This window comes from Varanus komodoensis, unplaced genomic scaffold, assembly GCF_004798865.1.
Source record: "Varanus komodoensis strain SLA01 unplaced genomic scaffold, ASM479886v1 scaffold32, whole genome shotgun sequence".
NCBI lineage: Eukaryota > Metazoa > Chordata > Lepidosauria > Squamata > Varanidae > Varanus > Varanus komodoensis.
The window spans coordinates 10,740,745-10,762,696 of NW_025335798.1; the positions used below are offsets into that span (position 1 = coordinate 10,740,745).

Genomic DNA, 21,952 nt, shown 5'->3' on the forward strand with positions numbered 1-21,952 from the left:
ACTAATCTATAGTGTAAATTCTACTATGGGTGCCACCATCTTTGGAGCAGCCTTCCTACTGTGGTCACCTGGTGCCAAACTTGCCATATTTTCAGTGCCAGGTCAGGAAAGCCTTTTATACAGAGGTCTTTAAAGATCTGCTTGGCTACCCAGGGCCCTGGGATTATCCAGGTGATTGTTTTTCCTTTGCAGGGTTTTTATAGTATTGTTTTTAGCTATTTTAAAATAAATTTAATTTTAACCATGTTTTGTTTTTATGATATTTGTATGTATTTTATTGTTTTATTTTATGCAGTGCTGTAAACTTTCTAGAGAGCTTCAGCTATGGGATAGTATAGAAATGAACGTGATGCTGCTGGTGGTGATGATACTATCAATCTAGTTCTTCTGCAAAAAAGACTGCCTTTGCACTTTCAGATCAAAGTTTCACCATAAAGAATGTGGATTAGACTAAAGCAGACAGGGAAATATCTTTCTAGCCATTGAAGTTGCAGACAAAATTGCCCTTTTCTTTTTGATATACCTAGATCTTAACACCAACCAGCCAGAAAACGGTAATCAATAAGTTGACTTCAGGATTACTCATGGAGGACTATTGAGGATTTTCAGAGGTCTGCCAGGTGAAAAGGGGGCAGGCAGGCATTTTCCGACAACTCCTGTTTACAAGATTTTCTTTGGATCCAGTGCAGAGGAAAGGTTGACTGCTACTAAGAGTTAATTGCGCCCCAATTCAGACAACATGATAACTCACTCTTGGGATAGGGGGATTATTAAGTATGGGTTGAGTGCAGCTTGTCGTTGAACTGTGGTCTATGCTGCGGGAACCCAGCTTCCCTACCATGGTTCAGTGGTAGCCAATACACAACCCTTGAGTGTATGCTATGGAGTTGTCTGAATCCAGTCAACAGGAACATTCTCACGCTACGTGTGACAGTGTTCTACTTCATTCCCAGCATATTCACATTAGTGAGCATTGGTTTTTCTGTCAAAAACAAACTGTGCAACCAGACCGTCCCTCTTGGCAGGAGAATGCACCACTGAAGAATTGTTCTGACTACTCATAGTTCAGACTTCATGGGGCAGAGTTAGCTCCCAAGGCGAACAATCAAGTGAACGTACGTTTGGAAGTGCCTGTTCATTGCCAGGAATATTTAAAAGAAAATTAGAGGCAACAGTTGGGGACAACATGGATAGTGATCCATCAAGCCAGTGTGTGCTTGATAAACTGGTCTAAGAGTACTTGCAGTCCAAAGCTGACCTCTTTAATGAAGCATTGCCTTGAAAGTTGTGCATTCCTTTCTAACCCTCCTGTGGGAGGAACTGTCACGGAGCTCTACTGCAGAGTTCAATCTGTTACATCATTCATTCAAAGATTGAATAAGAGAAAGGATGGTGTGTGTAACCGTTTCATTCTTTTCATTCCTCACAGCAGATTGATTGTTGAGTTGTGGTGGAATTGTATTCATATATATATATTCTCCTTCAAGCTCAGTCTCTTTGTTCCGTAGTTTTTTTCAGATGAGTAGGAAAGCTCAGCTTGTGCTTTCAAACTGAACATCGTGTATTCTGCAAAGGTCTTATGGGCAACACATTCTCTTCTGCAAAGAGAAAACTTGGACATCCTTCACAACCAAAATGATGGTTGTGGGGATGCAATATTTAGCAATGGAAATACTAAAGCTAAGACATGGGGATTTCTGGGTCTATGGTTGGCTAACTCATCCAGCCAAACAATATGGTTATGAATACCATAATGTGAGGTGGAATAGTAAGATGACATAGCATACATGTACATAAGAGTAGTGTATTGCTGCCCTTTCCCTATCATTGCAGCATTACCTCAGTGTTGCATTTGTGCCACCCTAATATCAGGCATTATCAGGTCCATGAAGTTTATTATTGATTTTATGCTGTGACTAATAGGTAAGTTACGAATCCTTGTCATTGAGATGAGGCAGGCCTATTGTGCAGATACATGATCGTTGGGAAAATAGCAATGGGGCAATGTCCTCATTCCTTGTGGAGTGGCCATACATCATAATTTAGAAAGTACAATCCTCTGTTTGAAGGGCTGCCAAAGGACTGTCCTCTCTTTTGAAGGCATCCTATATTTGAAGGGCTGAGTTCTGTGCAAGTCTGGCTTAGAGATAAAGAACTATTGGAAGAAAGTACTGGGCCTGAGTTTGCCCATCAAAAGTACCTAGACATCAGATAAACAAGGCACCGAAGTCACCTAATACCAGACGTCACAATATAGTGAGATGTACCATACTACTTTTAGAACATATTTATAACTAAATTTACTTCTGTACATGTACATTAGTATGTACAAATTTTATGCAAACCAGTGGTCTCTTTGGTCTGTGTGCATTGGTGTGCTTTGTTTTGTTTTGGGTGTCACATGTCCTCTTTTGGTGATTCACAAATAGCCACTTTTCTCATTTTCTCAGGATACCTCATTTTATGCAGGGATCTGTTAAGGAGAAAGGTATCTTGACTTTCCTCCACTGACACCAAATCAACAAAGCCGGTTCTGTGTGAAAGTGCAGTAATTGGAAGCATGTCACAAAATTGGTCCAGACAAGAGCACGCTAGGGCGTAAGCCGAAAACCTCAGGCTCTGCCAAATCCATTTCTTTCTCACACAGCATCTCCCCCTAAATATCTGTCCTGAGCATTCCCTCTCTCTAGCCACAACAAGTGTGTTTCAGGATCTCTTGTGAGCCCAGAAATAGCAGGCCAGCCTTTTGCTCTTTCAAAATGTCTTGGAAATGTTTCTCTTTGGTAGGGAAATTCTAAATGTGACAGATTTTATTCTACGAAGGAAAAAGATGGAGTCATGCCCTGAGGTAAATCATAGATGCATATCTAGATCTATTAACTGCTTGTCAGCAGGTTTTCCCCAAGGTGTGCTTGCATTCACACAAAGCATTTCTTGCTTAGATCTGGTTACATAAGCTCTATTTCACAGCTTTCAAGGATGAGATGAGATACTTCATTATTTGCAAACTTCCTGAATATCAAATGTTTAGATAGGGAAATGATACAAACTTAATATTTACAGTGCTCTTATGGAGCATATAATTGATGTATAAAGTGACCAGTAAAGTATTAGTGAGAGTAAAATGCAACTGCTTATGATCTTCTCTCTGTCATGCTGCATTCTTTTCTTCTCTCTCAATTAGATAAATGAATTCCTTCTGTGTGTGGTTTTTACCACCATGGGGATTGCCATTGAATGTTCTGGTCTAGATACAGAAATACCTTGGGCTCTATCTGCTTGACTAATTTCCACTTTTTAAGTTCTACAGAACAACCTCATCCTAGACATGGAAGGAGAGGTTGTAACAATTGATGGTAAAGAGATATGCTCTGGAAATGTTCAGAAATACTGTTGTATGTCAACCCTGAATATTGGTTCTGGCTTATTTTAGGTGCAATTTAGGACCCTTTGTCTCACATGACTTCATCAGTAATGTGATGCATCTTGCCTTTGGCCTTCACATATTACTATCATTTGCTTATTTGTATTGTTTTACAGTATACGCAGACTAAGAAACCTTATTTACCTGTGTGTTAGGGGAAAGCAAGGCAATTTAATTTGTTGTATAGTCACTGTTCCAGCCAAAGCACTGTTTACGATTGATGTGTGGTTAAGTCCTACAAAATGGGTTAGGCGTGAAACCCATTACACTGGGAAAAGTAACATTCCTCCCACAGCATGGAATCCTAGATACTAAATCAAGGCAAACAATGTCTATCCCCGCCCCCTACCACACACATATTTTACCTTTTGCAGAGTCATTCAAGGCATTATAGGGACATAACACATGCTGGCACAGTCATAATAGATGTGGCCCATCTTGCACCCAATAAACCTGGGTGTTCAAAGACCTTGCAGAGCCTTCTGGGGTAATCCAGGTCCAGTCATTTCCATGGTGCTCAGTCTCCAAGAGCAGCCAGTCATGCACAGAATCCTAGAGTTGGAAGGAAGCATCAAGTCCAACTCCCTGTTCAATGCAGGAAGAGTTCAAAACTGCCCTGTGACATTGTCACAAATCGGGGCCTCTCCACTACCTCCTACTCAAATAGCACAAAGAGGACAGATGGTTCAGGGTTGGACCTCCTTTCTAGGAGGACCCTCTTGTGTGCCCAGTTAAGCTATCAGAAGTGGGAACAAAACTAGTAACAAGACCCGATGGGCAAAGCAACACGCATTGTAGTATGTATGCACATCACCTGCAGTTAAATCAAGACCCTATCCATTTGCTTCCTGCTTCTGCTTCTAAATTCACAAAGGGATGCTTTTTAAGTTAGGAAAATTAAGTGTGCCTTTTTCCCCATCTAGTGGCTGGTCCACAAGAGGCTTGTCAGTGTGCTATTCATTCTGCTTCACTTGTGTGGAGGTCAGTCCCCAGAGCATTTTTACCAGCAGGACTATTTTAATGATGTTGGCAGGGCTCCCATCAGCATGTTGAGAAGATTTTGAGCCGTGAGCTTTCTGGATGATATTGAGTTGTAAACTTCTGTAATGACAGTGCTTCTGTATCTTACAATTTCTCACTAGAGTACCAAGCATACCATATACATATGTCTCTGTGCAGTCAATGAAGCAAATATCTCGTATGCATGCTTGTATCACTACGTGTGGAATTAGAACTAACCGATTTTGTATGCAGTGATGGCACATACTTTGAAAGATCTGTCAGTACCTGCTTTTTATTTAGCAATTTTATTTATCATTCCCTTCTTATAGAAATTTGAGTGCTTGGATATAAATCGATGCAGAAGTACAACAGGGCCATCCAACTTTGCTGATGTTTATAAAAAGGTGTTAGGGTTTTTTGGTTTTTTTAAGTACTTAAACCAATAGATGTGGCTCAACAAGAACCTGAATTTCCAAGGAACTGACAGTGGTTGATCCTGTGAGGATAAGAAATTCTAAAACAATTCATCCTATTGTTTGAACGTGAAAGTGTTTAGATTCACAATGAATAACGAGGACCAAGAATGCATTCTTCATTGCTGTCTTTTGCTGCATTATTTTCTTTTGATAGGACACTGTTCAGTCATAAAAATGCTAAAATCTAGAGTGCCTTCATTGTTTCTGGGATAGCCTCAAAAAGTGCAGTGTAGACCTTTTTAAATTAAATGATACAAAATTGAACACATGAAGTATGCTAGTCACATTAGCAGTTTGTGTGAAGTAATGTACACAATCTTGACAGAAGCCGGAATGGTTCTCAGCGCAAATTGCATAGGGACCTGTTAGTTTTGGCCTCTCTTTTGCAGACATTGTCTGGGCTAATCAAATAATGATAAAGTTCATGCATTTAGGGAGAGTAAGTATTCTTATTGAGTGCAAATTAGATCATGACCTGGAAAGGCTAATCTACTAATGTATTTGGATCTCATGTGAAATTCTACAGCTCATGATTTTCCTAGAGTAAAATAATAGAAATTTCTTTTTTAATGCACAAGAAAGATGGATGTTAATGATTTTTTTAAGTACAAGACCTCCATTTGCAAGGTCCTTTGAAAGAGAGTATCAAGGACCAAGGTTGCTAAGTGAAGTTCTCAAAAGCAAGGAAATGCCAAAGCTTAATTAAAGACTAAATTATCAAACATTCCACAGAGACATTTTTCTACCACACAGTAATGGTTGTAAGGCAAAAACAGTTCCAGATATTTAGGATGATTAGTAAGCATGGGAACTAGTCATATCAGTTTTGACAAATGACTTTTCCTTTGTCTATTTTAATTATTTCTCAGCTTAAAGAAATGTAAAATAAACTTTGCTTCTTGCAAATAATTTAGCATACCATACTTCAACTCATTTTATGTATCTTTTTGACAATTCTGACCCTCAAGCAATATTAAAATGTAATGTAGTCAGACTTTTACATTCATATTGTAATGTACATAGTTCATCTGTAGTCTATTCTTGCTACATCTTCAATCACCTAAGTGGCTTTATGTTCAAAATAATCTTACTGAATCTATACCATAGTTCTTTAATCTAGTAACTTGTCTCCCTTTCCAGCAGACCAGAACACTGCAGAAATTAAGCAAAGAACTTGGTATATTTCTAAAATATTCTTGCAGTTGCTTAAGCACAAAGGATTTTGGGTCTGAAGCAATTCCATGCTTATGTTTGTACAGAAAGAATATTAGAACTCTTCTGGAACTTGATCCAGAAGAAAAACTCAACAAAGGTCCAGCATCCATTTTATAGATCAGTCACAGAAGAGATGTTTGGACATTTCTATCATAGTGTTCATACACTTACATTAAATTGTGCTGCAAATTCTGTGAACAACTATTCATGTAAGCAGCTGAACAACTCCACAAATGTAGAAGTATTAATTTGAAAAGTGAGGCCAGCAACCTAACTTACTTCAGCTCTTGTGATAGTTAGGAGAGGAATGTCATTGAAGGAAAATCAATGCATGCTTTACAGCAAAAGATCATGTAAATAAGATGAGGACATCATAAACTGAACAACTGAATTATGCAGTAAAACTTGATGCGTTACCTAATCAAATGAATGAGGGCAATAAAAATTGTTTATCTCCCTTAACCCATAACTTGTGAGAGTCATATACTCTAAAGCAATGAACTTATTTTTGTTCTAGAGAGACAAAGTGCTGCAAGGTTCAGATAACTATGGTGGTGCAGAATGAGAGCATCACTGCTGCTGTTGCTTATAGTTGTGAGTGCCTGAAGATTGAAATCTGTGAGGTGTGAATATCATAAGACAGCCTTTCCCCACCTGATGCCCTCCAAATAATTGTGGGAATTGAAGTCCAAAATACCTGGAGGCACCAGGTACAGATAGACTGTATCTTTTCTGTGCTTTCATACTTCATTCTGTATTGTTGATTGTGTAATGTTGAATACTGTGAGAGAGATTGTGCAGATCTTGTATTATTCCTTTGGGACAATCCACCACATTTCACATCCTCAATAATTGAAGTAAATTGGTTTCCAAAATGCTGATCTAGTAATGAGCATCTAACTACTGGAGCTTTTTTGCCTGTAAACCCACAAGAAATGTTCGAAGAGATTGGCACTAAGATCAGCATATTATGAGCACCATTCTTAGCAGGGGATGTGCTGTGGCTCAGTGAATGTGCCAAGGTTTGCGGTTCACTCTCTGACTTCTCCAGCTCAAGAGGTTTTAAGTACTACAGCAGGAAAAACCTTTGTTTGAAATCTCAGAGAGAAACTACCAGTCACAGAGTAGAGAACACTGACATAGATGGGCCAGTGGGCACACTTGAGGCCACATTATAAGTTAATTAACAAAAACCAAAATACAAGTAGCCACCATCCGGATAACTTGGACTGTATGTACCTTTGCTACTTCCTCACAGTCAGCTATAAGATAATGAAAGTCTGCAAAAATGATAGTGGGAATGGTGTACGATTGTGAGTTTTCAGATCACAGACAATCTGTCCAACAGAATGCTGCTATTTTGCATATTATCTGAAACTCTTTGGAATGGGTACTGAGGCCTGGTGGGAAGGGGAAACAGTCTTCCCTAGTTTAGGTACCTACAGGATGGTGTGACACTAAAGATCTGATGTTCATCTTTCACATGCCCTTGCTTTTTAAAAAATATTCCTCAGTGGGAAATAATGAACAAAGGCTGCCTCATTAAAATGAGACCCACACCCTGTGGTGTTAGGGAGAAAAATTATGTGTGTTCTTTTGAGTCCCACCTTCATTTACACTGCCTTTCCTGGTTTTTCTAAATACTGCTTTGACTTGCCAGTGAAGGAGTTCTATTAGATGCTTTTCCTTACTTAGCATTATATCTGGATCAACTTATTTTGATTCAGTAATGTTCTTTGTTAAATTTTCTCTTTGGTTTGACTTCTTCCTTACTTCATACGGCAGCAGGCCACTATATTTTGCCTACCACGAGTCATGTATTTCTTTATTTTGTTTTGTTTCCAAACAGGAATTTAACTGTAGGCTGTCATAAAATATTCTGTACATGAGCCAAACAGTAATGTACAGAAGTAATGCTTAGTAAATGTATAGTCAGCTTTCTTCCTCTCTATAGCTTTATCACTAACTAGAACATGGACTTGGCTTCACAGAGTTAGGAAAAACTCTCTGAGGAAAGACTCGAAGATTCCATTCATCTGTAGGAGGTAGGGCCCATATCAGGTGGGAAAGGTAACCATGTCTCTCAGACTACTCCCCGTAGCTTCATACTGACCTATGTAACTGTAAAGCTATGTATTGGTTGGTGTAGGGATTGGGCCCACTTTTCCCCATAATACAGCCTTCACAGGTTGTTGATTCAGATTCTGAGTAAGATGAGAAGGTAGGACCAGAATGCATAGCTGAATTGCCCAGGCCAGCAGACCTGAGAATCGGAGTTTCAAGTTCTGTGGGAAAGTCTAGTGAGCAAACTGATATGTGAGTGTGCAGACCCAGTAGTCTGATCATACAGTGCAAGTTAAAAACATGGACTAGTTGAGAAGTGCCACGTGCTCCATGCAATTGGTCCTTAAACAGCATTATCCACCCTGAAATAGAATTTGGATTTTTTCCAGTTTGGAAGGGAAGAGAGGTGTTCAGTTTGGACTCCACTTTGTATGGATAAACTTCTCTTCCCTAGCGGCCAATACTCAAACTTTGCCTATTTTGTTTGTTGTTGCTTTTTGCAATATTCTTCTTTTTTATTACAAAGCTATGCAGGTCAGCTTTAACATAAAGGGGGAGAAGACAAGCTAGGGGAGTTGGGGGAGTCTGGCATATATAAAATAGATTAGTTAATAAATTAATAAGATAATTAATGTTTATATATTTTACAAACAGTCTTGAAGGGCTACAAGTATTGGTATGCATCCCAAGTTTCAAATGCCTAATTGTTATTGTCTTATGACGTTATGATACGTGCAAGCAGACACATACATCCTCTTATAGATAGATGGATATGGAATATAAGGAACTTCACAAATGCCTTTTTGCATCATCTGTATAATAGAAATACCATTTATATCCATTTATTTAGTCTCTTGGTCCATCAGCCTTAGGTGAGATCAATAGAGGATTGTATTTCAGTTGATTTCTTGCCATGCATACAGTATTCAGTAACAATATGCCTAGATCTTAACAGGATATTGAAACATGGGGAATGAAGCTAGATTGTCCTGTTCATCACTCAGTGATCAGATCAGCACATCTTGTTAGTGAATTTTTAAAGATCTGTTCCAAACCCAACTTTAAATATCCTTGGGTATTCTCAAAAATAGAAGACTGCTTCAACTTAGTTTTAGGCTGGTGGTAATTCTAGCTTTTTTCCAGCATCAGCTGATCATCCTAGAGTCCTTCTTTGACCTGTCATCATCTGTAAAAATCCATTCATTAAGGTTCTTTAAACACACAAACATACAAAAAAGAGCTTTAAATATTACCTTTGGCACTTGACCATATAAATGCTACTCAGCTGTGGCAGTCCTTCTCCAGGGGGATAGAGAAGGTTGAGGTAGCTTGGTGCAGAAGGAGGTAGTCTTCTAGAATCACTAGAGCAGTCTGCCCCAAACTGATTGACACCCAGCCTTTTCCAACCTCTCCTCAGCTGGGGAAAGCTTTCCTAGACCTTTTCCAATTCTCAGGTTAATGGCCATTCTTTTTAAAAAGTTGCTCATTTAAGTACATTCATCTCCGGAAATGGAAATGGAATCTTCATTTGCAAGGACTAACATTTCTGTGTAACAATTCTGGAGGAGCCTTTCAATTCTATTTTATAGCTTTTACTTTGGTGCTTTTAATGACTGATGTACCAATAAAACTATTTTGTGTCATTAAAGCTGCTATATGTTTATGCCTTTTGAAAATGAATTTCCTCTCTTGTCTAGTGTGTACTACCAATTAACCTGAAATACAGCTATAATGATTTCCATTCATGAAATCCTATGTAGTTCTTACTGTACATGGTAGTGAACTGACTGAATCTTGCCAGAAAAGTCTGCCATATTATGTGGTCTGCAAAGTGATTTCTTAATGATTACCATAAATTGTCTGTAACATGTTTACATACTGAAACTATTTTAGTAAAAAGAAAGATGCTTTCTTTCCTGACTTCTCAGTGGACATCCAGATATTTAATGCTCCCAGCATTTTATTAGTGCACTTTATTTTAATCCCAGTGGGGCTCACTGTAAAATTGCTAGTTATTTTTAGGCAGTTAGTCTGAAATACAGCAGGTTAAATGCATCAAAAAATAGCTTCTGTGTTATGTAATGTGAAAGGATTGCCTTTTTATTCCAGTTCTGGTTTTACTAATATTCATGATTATAGTACAAAACTGTATATTGGCCAGAGCCATCCATAGTGTGTAATGAACATAACATGAGATGGAAACAGTGGGAAGTCTTTCTGACATAAGCACAAGGATTGCATCAGCAAACAGCAGCAGTATCTAGAAAACATTTGTAGATATGAACTCAAATGGTATTGTACAATGTACTGAAGATATTCTTACAGTTTTTAATCAAGTTTAGGAAATAAGACACCACCTGGACATGGAAGAATGCTTAGGAAATTGTAGACTCACCTTTCCCTTCTGTTTATCTGCATTGCCAGTGTGTTAGAATTTTGTTGTGTCTTTGGCCAGGGCGACTTATTTTATATTGTTAATTCGTTTTATATTTTTAGTGTATTATATTTTAATTGATGTTTTGTGAGCCGCCCCAAGGCTTTGGCGAATGGGGCGGCATAGAAATTTTCTAAATAAATAAATAAATTGGCACACTGCAATAGAGAGGATAATTTCAGAGTTTATCGGCATGGCTCCAGATGTGGAAAGATGTTGTACAGGTATCTATGCTTTTCTTCTGAACAGATTTTCTGCAGTAAGAAAAAAGGCAGAAGAAGCAGTGAAAAAACATAGGCAGGTTACAGAGAGAAAATAGCTTCTTGATCCCTCATAAAATATTGTATTATCTGAAAGTACTGTATGATTTCTGATGTTGAAGTTTTCTAATGTATGTGATCTATGTGATTTAAGACATTCCTTGTGCCTTGAATGTTCCTTTTATACAATCAAGATTCATGGCAACCCTTATCACAGGCATCTCAAAGCAGGGAGATGGCATATCTGTGGCGCTTCCTTCGTTTATAGGGGCATTGGCTGCTCCTGTTTCTCGGCTCGAGCAATAGTGGACTGGGTTTATAAAGAAGCAAGTACCTTATCCTATCAAATCTTTCCATCTAAATATGGCAGCTAATATGTGCTTCTGTTGCTGGTTGTCTTTTGCCTCCCTGCTCTCCTTTCCTCCTTTTTATATCTGGATTCCACTTTCTCTTTGAACCAATCATCATATTTGTTACCTGTTTGTGCATGCACATATGTACACCCATGCACAGGGCAAGGGGGCGGGGGTTCACACAACATGAGAAGCCATGGTGAAATATTACCATTGTGGGTCTGTCATGTGATCTGGGCCCAGTCATGATTTTTTTGTGATATTTGATATCCCAAAAGCACAGATGGACTCAATGATCTGTTCTAAAGTTTCCACACTTCACTGTGATTTCTTTGATCACCCAGATCCAGTGTCACCATATTACCACTAGTGACATAGAAATGCCATAAAGTGGTTTAAGAATTGGCCACTTGAGTCTCTCTACTGCCTTTAGCTCCCTAACAGCAGACACTTCATTGGCCAAACAATGCCTCTGCTCTCTGCTTACTTTTGGAAACAAGAAGACAGCATGAAAATACACAAAGGGAGAATGGGGAAAACTGGTGAGACTGTTTCCATTTAATAAGAATCTCTGTGGGAGTTAGAGCAGTGGGGAAGCAACACAGAAATGCAGAAGCAGGAGAACCCACCTCAGAAGACAGTGGGTGAATCAGGAGATGGCAGCTGCAGTCCATAGGTAAGAATCAGAAAAGAATGGGGATTTTGCTCATGGGCTGCCAGGATGCATGGTGAGGCCAGCACCATGGGAAGTGCAGAACAGCATTGTACAGATAACCATGTTATCACTTGACCAGTGAATTCAGGCAAAACTCCACATGTTATGGAAAGAGCACGGGGGGGTTTCACCTTGTCATGTAAACACAGCCATGAACATGCACACACACACGTGCGTTAAAACAAGATCCTCTGGTCTTCACATTTTGACAAAGCCTGCAAATCTTCATCATCTGCTTCACGGACTGCCTTCTTGGGCTTGTATATCAATTTATGGACAGACAAGACTGCTTGTTGCTATCTATGTTTAAGCAGTTCTTTTAAAAAGCTTCAATGTAGAATTAAGTACTAGGCTGTAGTAACATCTGGATCGAAAGCCACAGTGTTTCTGGTTTTCATGTCGGATAACCTATTAATAGTTTCCTTTTCCCTGTAGCTGAAAACATAGTTGCAGGTCCTCTGTCATGGAAGATTAAAGAACTGGTCTAAAGAGCACTTAAGGAGCTCTCACCTCAATTTGTACTATTGGCAAGCTTTGCATGGGAACTTGTCTCTGGAGGTCTTGGACTTTCTCATCCCTTTGTGCAGCTCTGCTCCCCATTTGGCAAACAGATATGTTTATTAAATTTAAACTCTAGTTTTCTCATTACATTAATGGAAATATTTGTGGCATGCAGCCATGGAATAATGTAGAAGCAAACTAATGAATGCTAATGTCATCCAAGTAGCTTGTCAATAGAAAGGATTTAATAATCAGCATTTGGGCATTATGCATAACAAACTGGTGTATATGTTAGTTGTTTGTCAGAAATCCCATATCCTTCCATCTGCTGTGAGGCATATTTCTTGCCTGTGTCATGTCTCCAACTTCATGCTACATCCTTGGATAAGACAGTGCCAAAACTAGAATGCTGGATCTGCATTCATTCATAAATCATAAGCATTCAGTATAACTGAGGAGCAATCGAGTAGCAGTGTAATGTTTGTATTCTACAAGCAAAGGATAGCGCATAAGGAATAGCAGAGTGCTAGGTTTTTTAAATGTAGATAATTGTGACTGGAAACATTAATCATTGTCTGCATAATTTGTATATTGCTCCAATAACTATAATTTTTAAAATGTGGGTATTTCAGTAAGGATATTGATCACTTTCTAAGAAGAAAACTTGTTGAGGGCATGCCTCATGTCTGTGCCTCTTGATTCAGGCAATGCAGAGGAAGTTCAGTATGAACAGCAGGTCTCCATGGTGCAAGCATGGTGCACCTATCACCATTCACCTATGGGAGATGGCAGGGACTCAACCCTGGGTCCTTCTATTCTATACCACTAAACAGTGGACCCTTCCCCACATTGGAGATCCCTGCCCATGGACATGATATATTGAAATTGCATTTACCTTTTAGGCAGGTCATGGTTTGCAGAATTAACAAGTGTATACTTTTAAAAAATACTAGAATACTTTGTCTTTGTCAAAATTCTTAAATGAATTTATAATAGTATACACTGTCAATAGGAAAACAGTGTCAAGCCATGAGGACCGGCCACTAGCTGTGTTTCTTCAGGAAATTGTTCTTGACTGTTCTTGCAACAGTGAGCGGAAGGGGGCAGTCTATCAGAAAGAGATTTTCTGTTGCGGTTGTTTCCCTGTGCTGCTAGATTACAAATTGCAAAGCACAGCACAACACAACACAGACTATTAAAACATCTCAGGCCTGTAATCTTCAGCGGGACAATCCATTCTACTGATCCATTTTATTCGATCAGGCCAAGTTTAGTGATTAATCAAAAATCATCGCAAACTTGTGAGATTCAGGTCTGGTCTATACATGGAGCAGAATAGCATGGCAGAATGCTAAGCATTCCTGGGATGAGCTACCGCGCTACCCGAAGCAAAAGAACTCCTCCTCCTCCTGCTACTGCCACCGCCACAGGGCAGCCTACCTGCTCCCACCACTGCTCACTGCCGCTCCGAGCAGCCCTGCTGGCTATTTCCTTGCTGCGTCAAATGCCATGGTAGAAAAGTGGCTGGTGGGGCTGCCTGGAGCATCTGCTGGAGGAGGCTGTGAGCTCTCTGGGCAGACTCTGGGGTGGGGGAGAGGGGCACTTGTCTGCTTTCCCAGCTGCACTGCCTCATGTGGGGGCCTCGCACTGCTTCATGGCTCAGCTGACCCTGATGCCAGAGACTTTCAAATAGCCGAACCACTTCAAGTTGCAGATGAAGTACCTCATTTATGAATGCTTTATTATATGAATAACTTCTGCCAAAAACAAGACCACCCCAGAAGGCAAAAAGACTGTTAGCCCGATTTTCAATGTTTTTTTTTAATTTGCAAGAAAATATTTGCTTTTTTTGTCAAAAGTGGTACGCTCCACCTATAGCTGAAGTGGTATATTCTCTTCTGTTGCTTCCTTCTGCTCTATGTGCAGTTTCCAGAGGAAGTAAAACCTCTATTGCCTGGTGGACTTTTTCCCTCTAGTTATTTTAAGTAAGTTATTTTAGAGTCTTAGGGCAGCAGAATAACCAAATCACCTTGTTTGTTTGTTTGTTTGTTTAGTTGCCTTTTAAGACTGCATTGCACTGTATCAGTTCGTTACCCTTTAACTATATACCCAAAATTTGTTGCATGAAGCAGATAATCTTGCCCTGCCTTTACATTAATAAATTAATAAGCAAGCCTTTACTTGAGCAGTCAAGCCTGGAACATAGTGCATTTAATTACTACTTTCAGTGGGCTGTATTAAACTATGATTGCTATGAATATTGTTAGCGAAATGTGGCATCAGTCAGTGTACCTATGAAAGGATGTGAATGCATGTATTTGTAGTCAGCTATGACCAAAGATTATATTCTACCAGAGCTCTGGGAGAGCTGCTTGGGAATTATATGATTACTGTGCATACTCTCAGGTATTCTAAGCAAGATTTAGAGGGAATTGATGTTAGTATGTTACAGCTGACATAAGGGCATCTTTGCACTTGAATTTTGACCTTTCTGTTTGCCTCCTGGGATGGAATATGTCACTTCACTTCCTTAGTCTTTGGTTTTCAGTGCAGTCATGTCAATATTCATTTAACACAAAAGGGCACCTCCTTGAAGAACACACATTAAAAGTGTTTTGCTCTAAAAACTGTGAGCTTCCTTGGAAAATTCCAACAAACCTCATGCAGCATGTTGTGCAGCATTCAATTTTAGGACATCTTGGTGAGTTTTGTTAGAAAACCAAGAACAGCCTAACAAAAAGGAATCTAAAGTCATAAAGCAGTAGATGAAAGAGATGTAAACAGCTTTTGGATTAGCTTTTTGTAGTTCTCAGATAGGCAAGGAGAATGGCATGGTTAACTGTGAAAGACTAGTGAAAAGGAAAATATTGAAAGGAAGGTGATTTGGCATGTGATAGTGTTTCTGGAGATCTGATTTCCATGAAAAAAATGAAAGTTTCTCGTGAATATGTGTAGAATAAATGGGAGGAGGAGGACTCTGCCTAAGGGATTTTTTTGCTGTTCTAGGCTGACAAGAAAAAAATCAGTTCAGTGTAAATGAGAAAAAAATCAGCATGTGTACCTCTTTCTTCCACCCATGGTGATGCAATCAGAAAATCATAGGGAGAAGAGATATACCACAAGATGGTCTAGTGCGTATATCCACCCATTGCACTGTGCAGCTGGGACCAGTTATTTTTATACTATCCCTGATGGGGGGGGAAAACCCTCTTAAATTTCCTAATGCAATAATTTTCAGCCAAAACAGTATGTGTGTATGTGTGTTTCATAGGGTGTAAATAGAATAATAAATAGACTGTAATCAGTGAAGTTTCCCATGCGTAAATGAGATCAGATTTCTGAAACTTTTAGTTTAGTATAGACATTGCAATTGATAGCATAGCCATTACATAGTTCAAAATTATTTTGTATATTATATTTTGTCTCTTTCTACACTGCCACATGGTTGTCCACAGGTTTTTTTCCCAAGCTGGAAGACCAATGCTGCACAGTGGTTTGTGACTGTAATTTGCATGCATCGCTGCAACACATCTGTACATTTTCTTTGTGTGTCTACTTTGTTTAGAGTCATATTCCATGAAACCTACTTAGCAGAAAATCCTAAGGCTTTGACAATAGTTATTTTTGCGTGAAAGTTAACTAGAATAGTCTTTAGCATTCTAAAAAGCATTCTAGTCAACTTTCACACTGGAGTCTCACATCAACTTGAGAGTCACACAGAGTCATAGATCAACACGAGAGATGGAATGCCTGGCTTTAAAAGGGAACCTAGATAGAACGGCCATAATGAAAACTTGATGAAATGGAGAGGATTAGTGGAATAATGTTATTTCCCTGTATTAAGTCTATAGGAAGGACAGAGAAGAGCATAGTGAAGGTGGTGTCACTCTGTATGTTGAAGAGTACATGGTATCAAGCAAGCCAGATCTCCTGAAAGGAGAGCCAGAGGAGCACTGTGGGTGACCAGACACCAGGTTCCAAAGGCAATTTATTACGGGGTTAATGCTGTGGAACATTCAGGGTGGACTTAAGATGGAAAAAATAACCTTTGTTTTGTATGTTATATGTATTTTATTAGTATTGTATTTTTAATTGTTGTAATTAGTTTTTTATTGTGATTTTTACCTTATGATTGTGAGCCGGTCAATGGTGCTGTGGCACAATAAGGTGGTATACAAATATTTTAAATACATACATAAATAATAAAATTAAATCAGGAAGGTATCCATATGAGGACGTTTTGTAATCATGAGTAACTTCAGTTGCCCAGTGTTAACTGGCTTAAATGCACGTTGCAGTAGTGATTCGAAAACTTTTCTCAAGACCCTTAATGTCTGTGTCATAGAATAGTAGGTTATGGAACCAATGATAGGAAAGGCAACCCTGTATTTAATCCTGAGTTGGTACCACTGAGACCTAGTGCAAGATAGGAATCAATCCTATTAGAAAACCTATTAGTGACCACAGTGCAATCAGATTTAATTCAAATTTAAGTGTACATTTAGCAGAGAAAGCTAGCACAGCCACATTTGACTTATGGAAAGGAACCGGAAAGGTGGAGTCAAGAGGGGTATATCATTCCAACATACTAGGAACTCAGCTCAAAACTGCAATAACGGAAGTGCAGACAGAATGTGCATTGCAGGTCAGGAATGATAGCATCAATTCCAAGAGGGACACCAGCATGGTTAACAAACCAGGTCAGCGTGGCTGTTAGTGAAAAGAGGGCTTCCTTGAAAAAAGGGAAGTCTTGCTCAAATGAGGACAGCACAAAGAAACACAACATTGTACCAAAGAAATACAAGCACACAATAAGAGATGCAAAAAAACCCCAAAAAAGTGAGAAGCCCATCACTAACAACATCAGGGACAACAACAAGGGATTCTTGAATATATCAGAAGCAGAAAACCAGACAGAGAGGTGGAGAATTATTTCACTTATGAGAGTGCTGAGTAATGAAGGTGTTCAAAATTATGAATGTTGTAGAGAAAGTAGCTATGGGGACATTTTTCTAACATTGTTATAATATTTGAACTAGAGGTCTTCCCATAAAGCTGATTGGTGGGAGATTCAGAATGGAGAAAAGGAAACATTGCTTCACATAGCACATAGTCAAACTTACTGTCTATGGAATTATCTTTCGTTAGTGATCAGGCAACTCATCTACAGGACATCCAATCTATCGTCACTTATTTTCATCATGACTTACAGTGTGCTGTATAGTCCACACAGTAGGATTATTGTCCAGTAACTCACAATGGAGGGGGGAAAGCCAAGAGAGCTCTAAAGACTATGTACTGAAACCGGTATCTTTAAACTTTCTCATAAGTGATCCTGAGCTAGGGAGGAGCAGTAAGGTTGCCAAGGCTGCAGATGGCACCAAATTATTTACAGCAGTTAAAACAAGAAGGGATTGTGAAAAGCCCCAGAAGGAGCTTTCCAAACTGAGGGAATGGGCATTAAATTGTCAGTCTCCACTTGCAATTCAAAGGCAAAAAAAGCCTAACAACAATCCTAGCGGACCTTGTGAACTGGCAGTGACCAGGTAGGAAAAGGATCCTGGTGCTCATCCAGGGTGCAGCTCCTGGTTAAAAAGGCAGTTTCCATACTTGGAATACAGCATACAGTTCTGGTCATCTCATTTCAAAACAGCCTGTTGAGTCGCTGGAGAAGATTCCAAAAACGCTGACCACATTGATCAAGGGGTGGAGGAAGTGGGGCTACAACCTTTATAGTTTAGAAAAAAGACAACTGGAGGGCATGGTAGTGGTGTATAAAATGATGCATGGTGTGAGGAAAGTGAGTAAGAAAAGTTTTTCCTTTTCTGACAGTACTAGAGTGCTGGGTTGTACCATGAAGCCAGTTGGCTTGAGATTCATGATAGACAAAACGGTGTGCATAAACCAACTGTGGAATTCACTGTTACAAGGTGTATTGATGGATGCCAACATCATTTTAAAGCAGGATGAGACAGGCTACTGATCACGATGGCTATAGGTTACCTTTGTATCAAAGGCCATATATGATTCTGAACACTAGCAACTGAGCTACAAGATGTCACGAGCAGGTCATTTTCCCTCTCCAGTAGACTCAAATGAAACTTGAGTTGCACAGTTCTCTTATTAAAGTTTAACAGGATACAGAACAGTATAAATCAAAGTAGTATTTTCCCTAGGATGTGGGAGAAGCACCCGCCCTTGTGAAGAGTTGAATCCAAACTGAAACACCCTTCCATCCCTCCCTTTCAGTACAGCTTCTGGCTCCCCTCTCAGGACAGCTCCTGCTTCTCACAACCTAGATGGTGGGAATGCTGGATATGGCTTAATCGGCCAGCTGGGTTCACCTGTGGTCTCCTGTCTGGCTGAAGGAACTTCCCCTTGCATTTCCTCCCACTCCAGCTCCAAAAAGTCTCTCCTCTTGGTGAAGGTGGGCTGGTTTTCATGCTCTGCCTGAGAATTCGCCTGCACAGACTGTGATGTGCACTTGTGTCCTGCTTGTGGACTTCCCAAATGCATCTGGTGTGCACTGTGAAGTTGGAAAGCTGGACTTAGGAAAGCCGTTGATCTGATCTAGTAGGTCTCTTCCCATGTTCTTAAGGCTCACTTTCTGTAGGATTGGTATCTTTTTGAGTGGGCAGGGAAAGGCACTGACAGTTCGTATTAGTTTGCACATGCAGTTTAAGATTGTTCACTGCCAAGTTCCGAAGCTGAACGTGAAAACAAAGATTCTTTGCATGACAGAATACAAGCTGTCTGACAAGTACAACTCTTGACTCCTACCCATTGACATAAAAATTCCCACGTCACTGGATGTCTGAGTATTTCTTACAGCTTCTGTTTTGCTGGACTGGAAATTCCATGCTGAAAATATAATGGCAACTTGTGCTTCCAAATAATATTTTGTGTATGAAGCTGCACCTTGATTTGCAGTAAAGCTCATGTGCATTTCTTCTCCATCAGAATGCATATGATAAGTTATTCCTGAAGAACTGTTTTCCAGTGTAAATTGGACTCCAACATACATACACAGAACCTAGTGAAGCACCTGTTCTCCCTCCATTGCCACCACCTCACTGATGGCTCTCTCTGAGGACTCTTCAAAGCAATGCATCAGGCTAGGTGGATGCTCTAGAGATGCTGGAGATGCTACAGCAGGCAGGCAAGTGGCCAGTACAGCTTTTCAAACAGTGGGGTCTTCAAAGTGGAGCATTCTCTAGTCGCTTTCCTCCTGTATGCTTTGCAGAAGGACTTTCTCTAGCGTGCCTGCCCACCATGATGACCTCACTGAGGAAGGCAAAAGTGAGATCATGGCAGCAGAGGGTGGGCAGACAGTGCTGCTCTTCTGTAGCCTCTGCTTCAAGCAGGTGACGTCAACCTGTCATTTGGGAGGATGAACCCTGACTGTCACTCATGCAAAATGCAGGCATTCTAATACAGGACAAGAACGCCTAGCTAACTTGTCAGTTGAGCATCAGCATGCACCAGATACATACTTCTGGGTGATGATTCACGATCTTGCAAGGAAAAGGCAGAAAAATAAAGATTTAATAAAACGTTTTCTGCTACTAATCAAATTTAAAAAATGAAAGTATCAACCAGATACTTTTGTTAGGACCCATCAAACCGTTTCAAATTAACTGGCAAACTTTTTCAGGCTATTTTAAAGAAAACGAAGAATGGGGGCATGCTAGAAAAGTGTGGGTCATTGGATCATTTCAGAAAGGAAGAAAATAATATTTCTAAAGTGAAATGGCAGTTTTATTTCACCTTATCTAATAGACATATGCAAATTATTTTATTATTACATTGCATTTATATCCCACCTTTTTTCCTCTTATGAAGAACCCAAGGTGGCCTTCATAGATTGCCTCCACTCCATTTTTAGCCTCACAACAACCCTGTGGGGTAGAGTGAGTGACTGACCTGAAGTCACCCAGTGAGCTTCATGGCTGAGTGGGAACCAGAACCTGCACCTCCCAGGTCCCCATTCCAACACTGTGCCACATGGGCTCTGCTTAGTAGCAAATTTCAACCCTTTCCAAACATTCCAGTGTGTTGGCTGCTCCTGGGAGCATGATATCTATGGACCGGCCCAGATCATCTGTTAGAAGAGGGGCTGTGATAGGAAAAGCTTCAAAACCTACATGCATATGAGTTATATCTGTTTTATAATCTGTTTTTTCCCGTCTGGCTTATTTGCATAAGTGTTTTAATGCTTTTATATTTCCAAGAGAAGAACAGGCTTGTCACTTGGCAGCAATTCACTGCATTAAAGTGCCAGACCAAACCAAGTGTCAGGTTTTCATATATAATGGGTGAAGTAAAATGATATGTTTTTACAGCAAACCAAAATGGATATTAGCATGGACGGAGTAGGGCTTGACTCAGTGCAGTTATTAAAAAAGAAATGCCAAATAAGCAGCTGTTAAAGATGCTACTGATGTCACTTAAGCAGGTGGGAAACAGGAATTTGAAGAATCATGCTCTTTTTGTACTCCCATCTTACCCAAGCAGAAGTTTTTTTGTCATTGAGTTGGTCAAAATGTGGGTGTTTTATGTGTATGAGAATAAAATTTAGAATGTATCAGGAGGTGGTAGTCTATGTACTTGCCTCTTTCATAAGAGAAAGACAAGTCTTGTGTAAGGTAATTGCACGGACAGGACAAAGAATCCATTCTGAGCCAGTGGACTCTCTGTAAGAGGCACAATTGTACCTGTAAGCAGTGCCCACAGCCAAAAACTTCCCACACTCCAGTAAATCATAGTACCAGTGTATGATTTCCTGGATTGAAAGCTCACCATCCAGTGTGCACCCAAGTGAGGCACAAAGCAATAACCTTTGGTGATGTAGAGATGTATCTTAATCGGTGAGCGTCAATCAGTGGTTTCTCAATCTTAGATCTAGGGTAAGCTGTGGGGCAGGAAGGCCCTTTTTCAAATTTTGCACTAACCACAAACTCACTGAATGCCCCTAAGCAAGCTGATCTTGCAGCCTCAGTCCCTACCTGTAACAGCCAGTGATAATACCTGCTTGCCATATGATGTGTTGTAGGGGTTCCTGAGCTGTGTAGGCAGAGAACTATGTACACTCAGGAAAAGCTTGAAGTAAATTCTTCTTCAAAAAATATAATTTGAAAAAAACTACATTAGGAAAAAAATACCTGCTTGAATTCCTAATTTCAGGCACTTGTGATAATGGGACTGTTGCAGGTACTACAACATCAGTTCTTTGAATTGTATGATTATCTTTTTTTTAAAGCAAAATGCCATCTTTATTGCTAAAACAGAGAAGCTTTTAAGCAGAATTAGAGTGTTACTCTAAAAGCTCCAAAGCTCGAGAAAACAAAACTAAGCCATAAAATATCAAGTTTTACATATGCATGTCTGATACATGCATTAGTTTTTTTTTAACTGGTTTTTGCTAATTCAGATGAGCAAAGAGGTTGTTTTCAAAAATCAGCTGTAGTTTTGATGAATTATATCTTTGCACATATGTGCACGTATGTGT

General features: G+C 39.6%; 1 protein-coding gene across 1 annotated transcript in view; it reads left to right on the top strand.

The window, feature by feature from the left end:
* The window catches only part of PDIA5 (protein disulfide isomerase family A member 5), a 212,512-nt gene that overhangs the window by 135,972 nt on the left and 54,588 nt on the right, over positions 1–21,952 (top strand). The window lies entirely within an intron of this gene.